At 45.2% G+C, this 11,646-nt stretch overlaps 1 non-coding gene across 1 annotated transcript; it reads right to left on the bottom strand.

Annotated features, from left to right (window-relative positions):
- Positions 1-11,201: 11,201 nt before the first annotated feature.
- LOC119290255 lies at positions 11,202-11,293 on the bottom strand. The gene has a single exon (XR_005141830.1). It is a non-coding gene; the product is annotated as a small nucleolar RNA SNORD96 family (small nucleolar RNA).
- Positions 11,294-11,646: the final 353 nt, after the last annotated feature.

Here is an 11,646-nt window from a genome sequence, read left to right as displayed (position 1 = left end):
ATCTTTCCACCGTTCCATTCATTATGACACGCTTCATCATTCTCATATTGCTAGCATGATCATGTAGTTCACATCGTATTTGTGGCAAAGCCACCGTTCATAATTCTTTCATTCAAGTCACTCTTGATTCATTGCATATCCCGGTACATTGCCGGAGGCATTCATATAGAGTCATATTTTGTTCTAAGTATTGAGTTGTAAGTGTTGAGTTGTAAGAAAAATAAAAAGTGTGATGATCATCATTTTTAGAGCATTGTCCCAACTGAGGAAAGGATGATTGAGACTATGATTCCCCCACAAGTCGGGATGAGACTCTGGACGAAAAAAGGCCATAAAAAGAGAAGGCCCAAAAATATGAGAGAAAAAGAGAGAAGAGACAATGCTACTATCCTTTTACCACACTTGTGCTTCAAAGTAGCACCATGATCTTCATGATAGAGAGTCTGTCATTCTATCACTTTCATATACTAGTGGGAATTTTTCATTATAGAACTTGGCTTGTATATTACAGTGATGGGCTTCTTCAAAATGCCCTAGGTCTTCGTGAGCAAGCGAGTTGGATGCACATCCACTTAGTTTCTTTTGTTGAGCTTTCATACACTTATAGCTCTAGTGCATCCGTTGCATGGCAATCCCTACTCACTCACATTGATATCTATTGATGGGCATCTCCATAGCCCGTTGATACGCCTAGTTGATGTGAGACTATCTTCCCCTCTTTTTGTCTTCTCCACAACCACCATTCTATTCCACATATAGTGCTATATCCACGGCTCACGCTCATGTATTGCGTGAAGATCGAAAAAGTTTTGAAAATGTCAAAAGTATGAAACAATTGCTTGGCTTGTCATCGGGGTTGTGCATGATTTAAATACTTTGTGTGGTGAAGATAGAGCATAGCCAGACTATATGATTTTGTAAGGATAGCTTTCTTTGGACATGTTATTTTGAGAAGACATAATTGCTTTGTTAGTATGCTTGAATTATTATTATTTTTATGTCAACATGAACATTTGTCTTGAATCTTTTGAATCTGAATATTCATACCACAATTAAGAAGATTTACATTGAAATTATGCCAAGTAGCACTCCGCATCAAAAATTCTGTTTTTATCATTTACCTACTCGAGGACGAGCAGGAATTAAGCTTGGGGATGCTTGATACGTCTCCAACGTATCTATAATTTTTGATTGCTCCATGCTATATTATCTATTGTTTTGAACATTATTGGGCTTTATTATCCACTTTTATATTATTTTTGGCACTAACCTATTAACCAGAGGCCCAGCCCAGAATTGTTGTTTTTTTGCCTGTTTTAGGGTTTCGAAGAAAAGTAATACCAAACGGAGTCCAAACGGAATGAAACCTTCGGAAACGTGATTTTCTCATCAGATAAGATCCAAGAGACTTAGACCCTCCGTCAACAAAGCCACGAGGCGGTCACGAGGGTGGAGGGAGCCCCCCTAGGAAACGCCCCCTGCCTCGTGGGCCCCTCGAAGCTCCACCGACGTACTTCTTCCTCCTATATATATATCCACATACCCCCAAACGATCAGATACGGAGCCAGAAACCTAATTCCACCGCCGCAACTTTCTGTATGCACGAGATCCCATCTTGGGGCCTGTTTCGGAGCTCCGCCGGAGGGGGCATCGATCATGGAGGGCTTCTACATCATCATCCAAGCCCCTCCAATGAAGTGTCAGTAGTTTACTTCAGACCTATGGGTCCATAGTTAGTAGCTAGATGGCTTCTCCTCTTTTTTTGGATCTCAATACAATGTTCTCCCCCTCTCTCGTGGAGATCTATTCGATGTAATCTTCTTTTTGCGGTGTGTTTGTTGAGACCGATGAATTGTGGGTTTATGATCAAGTCTATCTATGAATAATATTTGAATCTTCTCTTAATTCTTTTATGTATGATTGGTTATCTTTGCAAGTCTCTTCGAATTATCAATTTGGTTTAGCCTACTAGATTGATTGTTCTTGCCATGGGAGAAGTGCTTAGCTTTGGGTTCGATCTTGCGGTGTCCTTTCCCAGTGACAGAAGGGGCATCAAGATACGTATTGTGTCATTGCCATCGAGGATAACAAGATGGGGTTTTTATCATATTGCATGAAACTATCCCTCTACATCATGTCATCTTGCTTAAGGCGTTACTTTGTTTTTAACTTAATACTCTAGATGCATGCTGGATAGCGGTCGATGAGTGGAGTAATAGTAGTAGATGCATGCAGGAGTCGGTATACTTGTCTCGGACGTGATGCCTATATACATGATCATACCTAGATATTCTCATAACTATGCTCAATTCTGTCAATTGCTCAACAGTAATTTGTTCACCCACCGTAGAATACTTATGCTCTTGAGAGAAGCCACTAGTGAAACCTATGGCCCCCGGGTCTCTTTCTCATCGTATCAATCTCCATCACTTTATTATTGCTTTGCTTATTACTTTGCCTTTTACTTTTTACTTTGCATCTTTATACCAAAAATACCAAAAATATTATTTATCATCTCTATCAGATCTCACTTTCATAAGTGACCGTGAAGGGATTGACAACCCCTTAGCGCGCTGGTTGCGTTGAGCTATTGTTTTTGTGTAGGTACAAGGGACTCGAGCGTAGCCTCCTACTGGATTGATACCTTGGTTCTCAAAAACTGAGGGAAATACTTACACTACTTTGCCGCATCATCCTCTCCTCTTCGGGGAAATCAAACGCAGTGCTCAAGAGGTAGCACAAGGTGGCTGGTGCTCGGAGTGTCCTGTATTTTGGTTCGTCACTGGCATTTAAAGTTATAGCCGTGTCGTTCCAAGGGTTTATTGCTGCTATTTGATAGACTTCGGTGACTTTCAGTACTTTGGGGCCATCGTCTTCTGGGGGGTGTTGTTCTGGGGTATTCTTGCTGAGGATATCCTCGTCACTCTTGGCCACTTGCCGGAGTATCCAACATGCTCTAAGGCTATGTGTTGGTATGTTATCCGGTGTTGCGTGTATTTTGCATGGCCCATCGAGCCATCCTTCCTGAACGGTTCCGCGCCTCATACTAGACTTATATTTCTTTACTATTGGACCGGGCGTGTTACAACGGCGCGCCCTTTTTGCCTGAATGAGAGATTGAGTGGGGACCAATGGTTCCCAACGGGCTGCCTGAGTTTTCCAGGCGCTTTAAATTGCGCTGTACTTCTGTATGATAGTTGCCAAGTCAGCGAACTGTAGTATGTAACGGTAGTATGTGACCGGGCGTTGAGGATTCCTTCGTCCATGCAATTGTTGCGGAACGCTGAGATCGCTTCCTCGTCACGGCAATCTTTAATCTTGTCTTTGACAAGAAGGAATCTGGCCCAGAAGTGGTGGACCGTTTCCTGAGATTGCTATTGTATGCTCATGAGAGCGCTTATATTTGGGTGCGTGAGTGCTTTTAAATCTGAACCCTGACCCAATTTTGGATCTGTAGTATGAAGGACTTCCGGACTTAACAGATCGGGCTCCGGGATATCCAATGATTTCTTAGGCCCATCGTCCGATTCTATGTTCGGAGGGCAAGATGCATCTCCTCGCGGGTGGGTGTCCGGCTCTTCGAAGCCGGAGATCCGGACATAGTCCATTCTTAGTATGGACGGAGAGTTGTTGTCTCGCTCCTCAACTATCGCTATCTGGTGGGTGATCGGTGGAGATTTGATTTCTCTCAGACCGGGTCTAAGCCCAATTCAATCATAGTATGTCACGTCCCCCAGGGCGGCGATGCGATCTAGGAGCTCGTTCAAAGACGAAAGCTCTGCTGGATCCATCTTCTTGGAATGTTCGGAGTCGATACGAAGGGGATTTTTGATGACCTGAGAGGTCATTGTCGGCTCAACAACCGAACAGGTGGTCAGGGTAAAGCCGCCCAGCCAGAGGGTTTGGCCCGAGGCCAGTTCTCCTCCGGTGGTGATATTGTCCTTGAGAACAAGGCGAGCCATCGATCCTGTCGTCAACGTCACAGTGGAACTCTCAATGAAAGCACCAATCTCGGTGTCAAAACCGGCGGATCTCGGGTAGGGGGTCCCGAACAGTGCGTCTAGGATCGATGGTAACAAGAGACGGGGGACACAATGTTTTACCCAGGTTTGGGCCCTCTCTATGGAGGTAATACCCTATGTCCTGCTTGATTGATCTTGATGAATATGAGTATTACAAGAGTTGATCTACCACAAGATCGTAATGACTAAACCCGAAATGTCTAGTCTGGCTATGATTATTCGGGGGTATGTACGGACGTAGCCCTCCGGTTTATATAAGCACAGGAGGGATCTAGGGTTACACAAGGCCGGTTGCAGAGAAAGGAATATTCATATTTGGTCACCAAGCTTGCCTCGCACGCCAAGGAGAGTCCCATCCGGACACGGGTAGAGTCTTCGGTCATCATATCTTCACAACCCATCAGTCCGGCCCATATCCAATAGGTCAGACGCCCGAGGATGCCCTTAGTCCTGGACTCCCTCAATGGGCAAGCGAGCTGCATAATTTCTTTTGTTTGACGTAAATTTTTTCAGATGAGTTTTTGTTGTCTTCTTTTTAACTTTTTTCATTAACGAGAGTGGATCGCAGAGGCGAGGGTAGGAGAACCATGAGATATATCAAAATGAACCGCATTAATTTTTTGTTGTTATCTCCGAAAAAGTCAACCGCAGAGAACTACAACATTTTTTATATTGTATTGCATTTGTTTTGCAAAACATTTTAAGTATTCATGCTTTAGGTTAGTGAACTGCACTATGTATTTTTCTTCTCATTTATTTTAATGAATGTGCACTAACTGCTTAGAAGAGGCAAGTGTGCTGCATCAATTTTTTTAGAGTGAACCGCAAACATTTTTTCTATAAATGGGATGCACTTTTTCTTTAGCAAATACGGGACGCTAACAGAACACCATGGAAAAAACATAGTGCACCGCACAGATCCACGTGTCCGACCAATGAACCACGGGTGGATTGTGGTCATCGCCAGAGCGGACAACAGTGACTAAAAACTAAGTGCAAAATTACAACCACACAACCATACACATTTAAAAAAAAGCAATGAACTGCGCCAAAGAAGCCGTGAATTGAAAACGATCCAAAACACTTCTGAACAGAATTGGAGGAGATGTGGGCCTCGATCGAACTGCAACTAAGGGACAAGCAAATAGCACTGTAGCGACAGGTGACCCTCATTGTCATCAAAGGGAGCGGCAACACACACCTCGCCCCAACTGGATGTCAGCGCCGCGGATGGACCCCCTTGCACCCCTCCCTCCTGTAGAATTAAAAGCTCTGCACCGCACGAAGTGCACCAACGCGAACTAAATGAGTATCTCACTGCCGATGCAAGACGAAGGAGACGGGGAGGAGAGCATAAACTCCGGCTAGGAGATGGCAGAGTGGTAACGGCACCGCTGCATGGAGAGGAAGCCAGAGGGGTGGGGCGGCTGGAGGCGTCGGTGTCGAATAGCTGCCTGGATCCAGTGGTTGGAAGATGCGGGATCCATGAGGGCGAGGAGAGGTGATGCAGTGTGGCTCATGTGGTAACACAGTGCGGATCGTGTGGTGATGCAGTGCGGGAAGGGACGAGCATGCTTGATGGAAGAAGCCATGAAGATGGAGGGGGAGTAGAAGAAGGTCGAGCAGGAGTGATGGTGTGTGTGCCTGAATTGGAGATTGTTCGGAGATGGAGGATGCCGGAGGCCGGTGGCAGTAACCACATAGCTCGGGATCCATTGGATACATCGACGGGTGTGATCTGCACTACATTGGGCGGGGTGGCTCGGTGAATCATATGCGGCCGGCGAACCGCGCGTTACGGATGGGCGTACTGCACAACATGTCGGGGGTAGAGCTTCACTGTAAAACGACGCACGCCGGCGACAGTTCAGGCCGTAGTCGGAGGAGACGCCCCCGGGCTGGGTGCACCTTGATCCCATGCAGGGCTACTTCTCCATGGCTCAAGAGCATGGGGAAGGATAGCTCACTGGCAGACGCGTGTGGGAGCCCAGATCGAGGGAATGAAGTGCTCCGGGAAGGAGCAGGCGGGACCAGCCATGGATCTACGAGATCCCCGTTGGGGAGGCTCGGGAGAGGAACCCCCATCGGCCGGTGATGGGCCGACGACAGTAAGAGAGGAAACAGGTGCCTGTGCGCTGGCCAGATCTAGAAGGAGAAGGTGAAGTGGTGGGGCGGCGGTGCAGCGTCAACGTCGGCGCGAATTTGGGATGGCGGGGAGGCAGCGGGACTAGGCTCCAGCGGAGCGTGCCAAGGCAAGACAAAGGTAGGTCTAGGCATCTCGTGGTGGTGGCCGCGGCGGGTGGCGTGAGATCGTGGCCCGGTTGAGGCGCCGCGGGGGGTGGGTGGGGTGGGGCGCTGGGGGTAGGTGGGGGTGGTACTGGGGAAGAAAGGTGGGCAACAAGGGGTGGGTTCCTGCGGGGAAGAAGGTGGGGTGTAGGGGTTGGGCTTGAGCTACTGCAGTTTTGTTGGGTTGCTGTGCAGTTCAGGTCTGGTGGATCGAGCAGTGTATATGTGTTAGCAGAATAAGAGTTTTTGTTGTTAGAATAAGGTCTTAAGGGGTGTTGTTGGAATAGACCCACACTATATATGTATATTATATATATATATATATATATAAACATTTGAAGATATATATAGACAAGCATATCCAACAAGTTTCCAACACTACATATCCAATAAGAAGTTTCCTCTAACAAAGTGATCGTATAAAATCAAAACAAAAAGAGTTGACTCCATGAAAGCAAGCTCCTCATCTAAAGCAAATCTGCAAATTGGGAAAGAAGGAAGTTAGAAGAAGAAGAAGGCTAGCTAGAAAAATAATAAGAAGAAGAATTTATCTACTCTTTCTTAGTCTCCTCTCCTCTTCTTATCTTCTTCTAACTAAGATAGGAAAAAATGCGATTTTTTAGCTAAGCTAGGTAAAAATGCTAACTGTGTAGGTCATTTTAGAGCTAAGCTAGGTAAATAGGTTATTTTGGGGCTAACCTTGGTAAAATGGATCATATTGGAGCTAACCTAGGTAAACTTGGTCATTTTAGAGTTAACCTAGCTTATTATGCCATTTTTTAGTTAACTAAGCATATTATGCCAATTTTGACATAAGTAAGCTAATTATAGGTCTTTATGGAGCTAACCCAGGTAACTAAGCATATTAGAGCAAATTTAGCATTTTAGAGCTAACTTTGGTCATTTTGGAGCTAACTTAGGTAAAATTGATCATTTTGGAGCTAATTAGGCTTATTATGTCATTTTCGAGGAAAATAAGCTAACTATGCCATTTCTTAAAACCTAAGTAAGCTAATTATGCCATTTTTTACATATGTAAGCTAAGTGTATGTCATTATTAAGCAAACCTAGGTAAGTAAGCATATTAGAGATAACATAACATATTAGAGCTAACTTAGGTCATTTCGGAGGAAACAAAGCTAAGTATAGATCATTTAGGAGGTAAGTCTAGGTCTTTATGCATTTGGTAAGCAAAACACTCGAGAAAACTTACTGGCATCACGGAGGTGAAGGACCGGTCGGGTTTGCACCAGTGCCAGACGGAGAAGGATCGGTCGGGGTCGGGTTTGCGCCAGCGCCAGACGGAGAAGGATCAGTCGATGCTTGCCGGGAGGCATGCTGCACCAAAGATCATTTGCAATGTCTTATTAGCATGATGAAACTGAAATGTGAATACTAGTAACTAATGACCATTCAAATGAAACTCACCATGTCCGCTATAGCAATCTAGGGCATCGGTGGAGGGGTCTGATCGTTTTTCTCGCACACGGACTGCACAATTTGTATTCATGAGTTAGACATATTACTTAGTAATGAAACAAACATTACGTGCATGATTTGGCTAATATGCAGGAGAAACTTACCACGAGGAGCTCGTATAGGGCCCGGTGAGACGAGTCGTTCCGGTTCCTCTCCGCCTCCAACAGACTAGTCGTCCTCTCCTCCAGCTCATTCTCCCTCTGCTTAGCCTGCCTGTTTGCATCTGCCAGAAGCTCCTGGGCCCTAGCCTCGATGGCGAGCTCCATTGGCCGTGGTCGAGGTAGTATCTCAGGAAGAGACCTCGCATGGCGCTTCTTCATCTCTGGGAGACTTCTAGTAGTACGTATCAGTCCATCCCTAGTGGCTACCGAGCCATGTTTCCTCCCCTCACCAGATAGCATCACGAGCTCTGGATCAAAAGGACTCTGGCTCGGGTTGAAGTCATCCCCTTTCGTCACTTTCCCAAAGTCTCTATACCTCACGAGCTTGTTGTGGGAGGAGATGTTTGTGAAGCTCTCTGGATGATCCAGTTCATCCTCAGAGAATGCCTTGGCCTTCTTGAACGGGGCAGTATGGGCCATGGCATAGAGGCCGTACAGCGGTGGCACGTCCTTCTTGTTGTGTTTTGCCTAAAAGAGAGGAACAACATATTAGTTAAGGGCTCAAGCTAGCATGGAGAATGAAATTGCATGAATCGTTAAGGGCTCAAACCACATACCCAGTGATCCCCTTACTCAAACAAGTTGGAGATCCCTTGATGGTGTGGCACACCTCGCATTTGGGCACACTTATCCCTGGCCTTGTTGTGTTCGCCTAGCCATTGGGGAGAGCACCACTCATCCACCAACGCCTCCCAATAGTCCATCCTATCCGCACACCATTTTGGGGGAACCTAAGTTTGGCAAAGAGAAATTTCAGTGCTACACCTACGAATGAAATCAAGGAAACTAAGTACAAGGCCTTAAGAATAGGTAATTACCTTCATGTACTTCTCCTTACTCAGATACTTGACATGGCACTTGTTCTTGGCCCTCCTAATGTTAGTCGAGGCATAGTAGTCTCGAATAGCCTGCACCCTAGCCTAGTATCGTAAGTTCTGAAGTAGGCGCTTGCACTCGGCTTCGAGAACCCTAGCCGCCTCCGCCTCTTGTTCCTCAGAACACCTGTAGAAGTTCTTCAATCAAACAAGACAATACTGATTCATACAATCACTAGGTAATGTTGATTTTTAATTCTGTAAAGGAGAAATTACCCAAAACCGCCACCTCACAACTTCGGCCACCGTCGCACATGACACCGTCGACCCTCTCCTCCGGCGGGGCTTGGGCAGCCACGTACAGCTCCCAGCTCAGTGCTAGCTGTGGAACCCGACCCTCACCGGGAAACGTGACCCACCCCGGGAAGTTGTGCCGGCAAAGCACACCAAGGACCTGGTTGGGCCTGCGGACACCATCGGCGTATATCCAACCCCTGCAGTATGACAAGGCCAACACATTAGATATTCATTTGAAGGAACATTAAGGACAAAGGTTAAAAAGAGTAAATGCACTTACTTCTCCCCGTTAGGCTCAACCAATAACCTCTGATCGTGGGTCGCCGCCACGGCCGGGAGCTTCGTACCACCACGCTGGTAGACCTTCTTGCCCTACTCAACCAGGTCGCCCTTGCTAAAACTATCGTCAGACCAGGTCTCCTCGCCATCAGCATGTCCACTAGTCTACGGAGTCACGCGGGACAAAGACTCCGGGACCGGAGCCTCATGGGACGAAGACTCTGGCGCCCGAGTCTACTAGGACGAAGACTCTAGGGCCCAAGGCTCATCAGCCCGAGGCTCGTGGACCGGAGTCTGAAACGGGTCCAAGTTTCAAAGGTCCACCTAATATGGAGCACTCCGGTGGTCAGGAGAAATAGCGAGGGGTGGCGGCGAGGAAGGTGCAACAGGATTCCTACCTCTCCCGCCGCCACATCAACCTCTAGCTCCACCCCTCTTCGTCTTCCCCCGACCTCTCCTAGTCGAAGAAGAAGCACCCGTCGGGGTCGTCACGCTGTCTACGAGCGCTCTCCGAAGCTGCTGGGGTGCATTATAGCCACCCCTCCCAACACGCGCCGAGGAAGGAGGCCCGGAGCGCTCTCGACCTGCGCCCACCATCTGTCAACACCTGCAATGACAAAGAGTAAATGAAATTAGTACAACATAAACATAATAAAAAAAGTGGTGGGTGAAAAAAACGCCTAAAAAAATTAACTAACTAATTAACTAGCTAACTAAGTATTTAACCTAAAAATAACTAACTAACTAATTAAAGGATTTTTCTTAAGGCTAGAAATGGTCTTTAATAGGTTAAAATTATTTTAGTGTTTCAAAAATATTTGAGAAAATTTAGCGAAGCTCATTGGACATATATTGCCCATATATAAGAGTTTCAACAAATGGTCATGTTGAAAATATTGGTCAAATCCATCAAAAACTCTTTATGCAAAATTCCACCTTTCCTAGTTGCTACCTGTCCATGCCCATAGTCAAATAATTCAAGAAACCATTAGCCAACTAATTGACAATGGATGAAGAAACCCGCCTTTTCTTTATCTTTTCTGATTTTCAAGAAACAAAAGAAATGGGATGCATATGCATCATTATCCTATTCATTTACATGGTTGTTTTCTAGGATTAGTAATTAGTAAAACTAAAACTAGAACTAGTTAACAGAACTAACCTAACTAACCTACAAACTAACCTTACTAACCTTCGAACTAATTAACCTAACTAACCTAGAAACTAACCTAACTAACCTAGTCTAAAGATCAAAGAAAAAGTGTCTAGATAACAACACAGATCTACTTCTACTCTCTTCATAGAGAATGTTTTTAAACCAAAAATTAACAATAGAGATCAAAGCAAATAAACAATGTATGAACATTTGTGTCTAGGTAACAGAAATACCACCAAAAAAACACAAACATAAAGAAAGTTGGATATTTTGTCGGATAGATCACTCAGAGTGATAATATAGATCTCATCAATGTATGAATCAGGCCACTACTTTTTGACATCACAAGTCATTACCGGGATCCATAGACAACAATCTCCAATTAGGAATGAAAAATCAACCAGAAACATTACACAGATTCCTGAGTTCAATTAAGAATACTTGAAGAGTTTCATAACAAATGGTTGAGCCGTCAGACAATGCTTTATAAGAAAATAGAGTTATGCTTATGATCAAACAAGTAGCAGTAAGCAACTCAAGATCCACCAAAAGGATAGCCCGTTTGAAAAATTCTAGCCCGGTTAACATTTCGCCATAAAATTCAGTCTCCAAAATTACGACATAGCCAATGTGGACATCAGAATTGCAGATTGTCACAGCATAAGTTCAGAAGTACTCAGAAAAATTACGCTAAGATGTTCAATTTGTCCCCAGAATTGCAGAATGACAGCATGGCCGTACAGCGACCAACCAGTCGCTAAAGATGGTATGATTAACACGTTTTTCATCACCGGACAAACAAAAACACAAACTCAAACAAACAAGTCAACAAAACAGAACTTAAATTACTACAGAAAACAAAATCTGACAAAAGAAGACATGAGAGGAATGACACTAACCCAATCTAAAGAAAACTAACCTAGAAAATCAAACTAACCTAGAAAATCAAACTAACCTAACTAATAGTACTAACTAACCTAATTAGTAGCAGTAGAAAAAAAGAAACTAACAGTAAACCTATTACTCGCAGTAGAAAAACATAAAAAACAGGGGGAGCTCACCGGAGTGGGTCGACGGAGCACCGGGGCGGAGGGGTGTCGGGCAGTGAGGGCGTCGGGGTGGCGCGGGCGGTGAGGGCGTTGGGGCGGAG

Source organism: Triticum dicoccoides, chromosome 4A, assembly GCF_002162155.2.
Source record: "Triticum dicoccoides isolate Atlit2015 ecotype Zavitan chromosome 4A, WEW_v2.0, whole genome shotgun sequence".
NCBI lineage: Eukaryota > Viridiplantae > Streptophyta > Magnoliopsida > Poales > Poaceae > Triticum > Triticum dicoccoides.
The sequence above is the reverse complement of the archived record's forward strand: the minus strand, read 5'-3'. Positions and strand labels throughout refer to the sequence as shown.